Source organism: Coturnix japonica, chromosome 4 (genome assembly GCF_001577835.2).
Source record: "Coturnix japonica isolate 7356 chromosome 4, Coturnix japonica 2.1, whole genome shotgun sequence".
Classification (NCBI taxonomy): Eukaryota; Metazoa; Chordata; class Aves; order Galliformes; family Phasianidae; genus Coturnix; species Coturnix japonica.
Genome location: NC_029519.1, coordinates 75,282,782 through 75,289,209, shown reverse-complemented (window position 1 = coordinate 75,289,209; position 6,428 = coordinate 75,282,782). Strand labels below are relative to the sequence as shown.

Genomic DNA, 6,428 nt, shown 5'->3' with positions numbered 1-6,428 from the left:
CCCCCTTGCTCCCTCATCTCATCCTGGCTTGCTCCGTGCAGCCTGGTGGCCCAGCCTTGCATGCTGGAGGTGGCGGGGCTGGAAGTCAGTATCAGCCTCCAGGGGACTGACAGAAAGCACAGAATCTTCCCTGCAGCATCACATCGCCACTCTGGTGCGCCCAGTGTTCTCCTTTTCCAAGTGTAAGATAACATAGCGATGCATTCATCATAGTGCAGAGAAAATTACTTGAATGCAGTTTTCAGTATTTCACGCACCAGTAAGTATAGATTATGCATCCGTCTTACCGTTATTTACTGGTTAATAGTTTCCAAGGAAAACGTGGGGGGCAGCCCCCAGCCCAACCTGCTTGCTGCAATGCATGAAGAGGAAGCGTGCGCTCGCACTCCAACACATCGCACTGCCACCGCGGCACTGATGTTGCACTTTTCTGGATGTGCCTCATCCTGCCAAATGTCTGAGAGCCCCTCGGCGTGTGGGAACCACAGCTCCATCCTCATCTCCTTCCTAGCCAGCAGCCGGACTCGATCCGTCCAAACTCTGAGCCCCGATGTAACATAGCCGAAGTGAAGATCAGCCCCATCTCTCTCCTGCGCTACCGTCGCCACGCCTGACCTGCAGTGCTGGGCCAGGCTCCGCATGTGACTTTCTCTTTGCTGCCTTTTGGGGTGGGTGTTCTTTTCTTTGTTGTTTGTTTTGCTTGGTTTTATTTTTAATATATTTTTTTTTTGGTTGTTGTTCATTTTTTTTTAGTTCTGGCTTTTGCTGAATGGTGTCATTGAGGCATAATGGAGGCTGCAGTTCCTATGGCAACACATTTGCACATTAATGTGCGCACCAGCTCCGAGCACTTCAGAGAAGCAATGTGACAGATAATAGCATTTTGGGGGGCTCTGGGGGGTGGGGGGCACGTACTTATTATCTTAACCAGCTGCTTGTTTGATCCATGTAGATGGCCTCACTGCAGCCTGCCATAAAAGGTAATTAACCGCTTTAATGATGTCAGATTTGTGAATTGTACAATGCAAAAAGCAATGCAAAGCAGATCCGGCATGTGTCTGTACCCAGTATGTATGTACAGTGCCTGCCAACTAAGAGTAACCAAGGCTACAGCTTCTCCTAGCCTGAAATATCAACTTTTATAACTTATTTAAACAAATAGCAACTTTGCATGAATTACGTCTTGGGGGTGGGGTGGGAGGGGAAAAAAGAAGATGAGTAGATTTTACTTTTAAAACGTGGTATCAGAAATATAAAGAGAAACACTTCTGGCTGCACTTAATTTGGGGTGGGTGGAGGGGTTTCAGCTATGTTAACACATTCAAAGGGAAAAGCCCTTTCACTCAGTTCCTGGGGGGAATGAAGTAGTTACTATTTCACAAGGTATTATGTGTGTAGGGGGGGGAAATGTTCACAATCAACTCGGTGAGAGGATAGGGAACGTATCAACAGCACTGAAAGCATTGCAGTGTGAGGGCGGGGGGCAGGGTGGTGGTGTGGGGTCCCATCCCTGGGCAGCACCAGGAACAGCCCCTTCCCCATCCGTGTTGTCAGCAATAAGGGGGGAAGGGGTGGAGCAGGGGTGCTGTGGCACGAGGTTAATTAACACCATTTCTGTCTGGGGGCACTCTATTTTTAACAGTCTTACTATGCTGTACATTTCTCCTGAAGCTGAAATAATGTACTGTTGGTTGGGGGGTTTTGTATAGTGTACAGAAATGGGCAGAATATTTTCTTGCTGCTTTCAGTGATTTATTAACCTAAGGAAAATAGACAACTATAAAGTGTTAGTGAAAGGGAAAGGAAAAAAAAAAAGAAACCACGAAACAGTTTGTGCCTTTTTTAGTTTATTTTTCTGTTGCTATATAATCACTGCACTAAAATCTTTCCAGAGGGGAAAAAAAAAACAACACAACAACACACAACTAGTCTCTTAATAAGGGAGGAATACGTAAAGCCTAAACTGAGCATTAGGTTTTTCTTTATTGGAGTATTTAATTGAAAGAATGTCGCTGGTTTTATTTCATACCTGTGCCTTTGTAATGAAACCACCGCATCATCCTATCAGAAAAAAACAAACCTGGAATCAATTGTACCAAGATCCCACAGATACAGAAGTACCGTCAGCTTACCAGGATTGTTCTTAAGATGAGCAGACTGAAGCTGGTGATGGCAGAAGCTGCTGGTGATACCTGCTGGGTGCTGGGGATGTGCTGAATCTTTGCCATTTGGCCACCAGTTGCCCAGTGAATTTCATCCTGTAATGCTCTCGTGAGTTGCTCTGTGACCTGTGGCTTTTTGGAAGAAATCCATCCCTTGCTCCCAGTGCCATCCATCCCGGGCAGCTGGTTCTGGGAGGGAAGGGCTGGCTGTTAAGCGTGCTGCCTTGTGCTTGCCAAAGAAGATGGAGAGGGCTCACGGGTGCAACGCTGCTGGTGCTGCCCTGCCTGGGCAGGTGCAGCAGTGGGGAGGAACACCCCCAGTTGATGCTGACCTGGCAGATCCATCCTATGCTTTGCACCCATTCAAATGGTGCCATGCAGAGAAGTCAGAGCCTGCAGCTCTGCAGGGCCCCCAGAAACGGCCCTGTAGTCTCAGATATGAGCTCCTTGCTCTTCCTGCATGATGCAGTCCTGCAGCAGGACCAGCCCTGTGCTCTTTTCACTGGCTCAGGCATCATCTTGCTGCTCCCAGTTGAGCATCAGGGTGGCACAGAGCAGTTCTGAGCTTGGTGCTGGCCAGAAGATCTGGACCCACTGCCTGGAACTCATTGAAAACCTATTTCCAGTTGTCATCTAACCCCAGCAGTGAGGGGCTGCTCCTGACTGATGGTGTTTTCTGCCCAAGTGCCCTGCTCCTCTATAGCAGGAGTGACGGGAAGAGCAGTACATCCCTTGTGAAGCTTGCCTTGGTAAATATGAAAGCTACTGAGACCACTTCAGGGCCAGGCAGAGCAGCTGGATAACAGCAGATGTCCTCCAGCTGTGCCAGGCACCTGCTGTTCACACGGGTTGTATCTGCTGCCCTTGAATTGCATGGCGATGCCGTCGTCCCTTTAGCACCGTGGCTGTTCTGCTCATCCTTACACAGTGGGCTCTGCTCACGTGTCCTCAGCTCGAAGCCAGAGATCACCTGGGAGAGCAACTAGGGGTGGTACAGAGCACTTCTCCTTGAAAGTAAGAAATTTTGCATTGTAGTAGCTCAGGAATTGCCCCAAGAGATGAGTTCCCTTGGAGATGAGCGGGGACACCCTGCACATCTGGAGCAAACAGCATCCCAAGCACACGTCATGTTTGGCAATAAGGTCTGTGGGGAGCTCAGCCCCTGGTTACAGGCAGGTCAGCAATGAAGGATGTAATTTTACTTGCAAGCCCCACGCTGCTGTTTGTTGTCAGTTCACGCCATGTCCTCCCTTGAGTGAAGGCGGCAGCACTTGTGAGGTGCTCAGAGCTGAGCAGTGCTCCTGGCCACAGGGACATCGCTGCTTCTCCTTTGCGCTGCTGTCACTGCACCCGTGGTCAGGGCAGCACCAAAGAGGTCATTGGGAGTCCCAGCGTGAGATTCCCCAAGGAAATGGGGATTTTAGGGATCCCAGTGAGGAGCATCTGCTTCTCACCGAGTCTTTTCGATCCTCCGTGCAAGGCCACACTGCCTTTTAATTTGGCACATTTCCTGGCTGAGGTGCAAATGGGTAGAGAGGGACTGCAGGGATCCCAGAGCTGCTAGATACACGGGGGTAGGAACCAGCTCCGGTTACTTCTGAATTAACAATCTAATTTTAAGTTTGCTGGGAGCCTGTGTTTCATTAGCGCTGGTATAATGCTGTTGGTATGCACTCTATTTAAAGCTTAATAAAGGCATTTTAATTCCAAGCTAACAGGAGTCTTGCGGTGGAATGTACTGTACCGCATAAAGAAAATGAATGGGTGCAAGCTATTAAATAAGCTTTAACATGCAAAAGGACCTTTTTTTTTTTTTGTTTGTTTTGGTTTTTTTTCCTATTTTTTTTTTCTCCCTGAAAAATCCTGAGCAAAATCCTGAGCAAAAATGTGTTCTTGCGCTCCTCAGTAGCAGACACTGTGCACAGAGATTAGTTATCTCCCTCTGAAAAGCTGCTGCCTGCGACCCCCTTGTGATTACCTTTCATTTGGAATCAAAGGAGCCAGAGAATCCTTTGGACAAGTTGGTTAGAACACAGTGTGGCTAAAAGCAGGAGCTGTGAGGCAGCTTAAGGGAGGAGACAGACGCTTTAGCAGGGTCTGCAATGATAGGACAAGGGGAAATGGTTTCAGACTGGAGCAGGGGAGATTTAGGTTGGATGTAAGGAAGACGTTTTTGCAGTAGTGTTGGTGAGGCACTGGAACAGGTTGCTGCATGTGGGGAAGCCTTGTCCCTGGAGACATCCAAGGTCAGGCTGGAGGGGCTCTGAGCACCTGCTGGAGCTGTAGGTGTCCCTGCTCATTGCAGGGGAGTAGGACTAGGTGGTCTTGATGGGTCCCTTCCAACTCAAATGATTCTATGAGTCTATGATTTGGAGGTGCTGTTCATTGTGTGATAGCCAGCTAGAGGAGAGAGCACGCCTTTAACATCAGAGTAGCTGGAGATGGACTTACTGAGACCAAGCGCATAGAAAATACCTGATGCAACTGTAAATCTATTGACAAATAACACGTTTGGATGCAGAAGCAGCTACTGCTATGTAAGCGTAATGAGCATATAGCTAACATAGTTTTCAGTTTCTTTGCCTTCAAAGCTTAGTCCTTTGACTTGTAATATGTATATTTGCTTTTTTTTTTTTTTTTAATTAATACAAAGCTATTATTATTAGGTTTCACAAAGCACCCTTTGCTTTGTGAGCTGTACTTACAGTTGTGCTGGGCCGTTAGCTTTAAGCCGTTTGTTTGTGTGCTCGTGTTATTTTATCAAAGCAAAAGTCTTCTCGAGACAAATGCAGTAAAGGTTACAAAAATAATAATAATTATTAATATTATTACTTTTTTTTTTAATATAGTGTTAAGCAGATGTGTGGTATGCATTTGGAAAATGTCCAACGTCAGCTGGGGCTCCATGGCTCGACGTGCCCATGGCGGTGGTGTTGGTTCATGGGGCTGCCTCTGCACCTCCCCTCTGTTGTACGAGACTGATGTGAAATTAGTCTTGTGTTCTCCATGTCCAGCCTCGTATGTACTGTATTTGTAACAGGAAGCGGCTACAAGTCCTCAAAGAAATACGAACCTATTTTAAAACAGCAATAATTACACTGTAGAGCAGGTGGGGGCGAGCAGGCCAGGCTGGGCTGCGAGTTGCAGGGCCTACACGTACAGGATCGGGCCTCAAACGGGTCAGCACCACCAGGCCTCGTGTGGGGTGGGCTGTGTGGGGTGGGTGTATGGAAAGCTACTGGAAATGCTGTTTGTGGTGGGGGAGAGGGAGCCTGTGGGCAGGCAGGAGGCAAACCCAGCACTGCCACGCAGAGGAGAGCCAACGTCTCATAGCCCGGTGTGCTCTGCTCTGCCCTATGGCAGAATGCAGGAGGAAGGAGCACACATGAGTCCGTGTGTCCACACGTCCGTGTGTCCGTGGTGGGTTGGAGCGGGGAGAGCGAGGCGTAGGCACTCGTGTTGTGTTCCTGATGGCCGCTGTAACTGTGAAAATTAACCAGACCTGCTGTGATAAATTTGGTTATATAAGGTTTATTTGGTTAATTTTTTATAAGTGAAAACTGAAAAGATGAAAGAGAATTGTAATATGAGAGCAACTGCTGTAAATAATGTATGAATGAATAAAATCTAAAACTTATGTCAGTTTTTTCCTAAACTGTATTGCTGTCGAGTTACTGACGACTGCACAAACATCCCGTGTTGTTCCCAGCTCTGAGCCCAGCGCGGGCACACACCACTTGTTCCTGTTTCCACTGATAAATAGGACTATTCCTATGTGTGTGTCATGTCCTTGGATTCTATTTCCGCGCTGTCCCAGCTCACTGACTAATGCTGTCAGAGGTGTCAGTGTTCTTGGAGCCGCACGCAGCCAATCCACACGCCTGCAGACTGCTGGTGCTGCCGCTATCAGGAAGAACCCCATGAGGTACAACCCAAATCCCAGCCAGGATGAGCACTTCCCTGCAGCCAGAGATGGTCCTTATCCTGAGCAAAGGGTGAACAAAACTGTGCAGTGTCTTATTTTTATCAGCAAGGACATGAAGCAACGTGAGGCCATCAGCTCTTATCCTACTGCTGTTACCTAGGAGAAAAAGCTGACCCCCACCTCACTACAATCTCAGGTAGTTATAGAGCAATAACAAACATTCACCTCCAATTTGGGAAGGGGAATCTGAACTCCATCTTTCAGACCCATTGGCTTCAGTTGGGATAAATGATCACTGCTGGAACAGCCTCTGGGGTTGCCTGTTCCTTGCAGGCTGTTTC

General features: G+C 47.9%; 1 long non-coding RNA gene across 1 annotated transcript; it reads right to left on the bottom strand.

Annotated features, from left to right (window-relative positions):
* Positions 1–720: 720 nt before the first annotated feature.
* On the bottom strand, positions 721–5,886 carry LOC116653356. The gene is made up of 2 exons (XR_004306988.1): positions 2,495–5,886; positions 721–2,447 (listed from the first exon to the last, which is right to left on the bottom strand). It is a non-coding gene; the product is annotated as an uncharacterized LOC116653356 (long non-coding RNA).
* Positions 5,887–6,428: the final 542 nt, after the last annotated feature.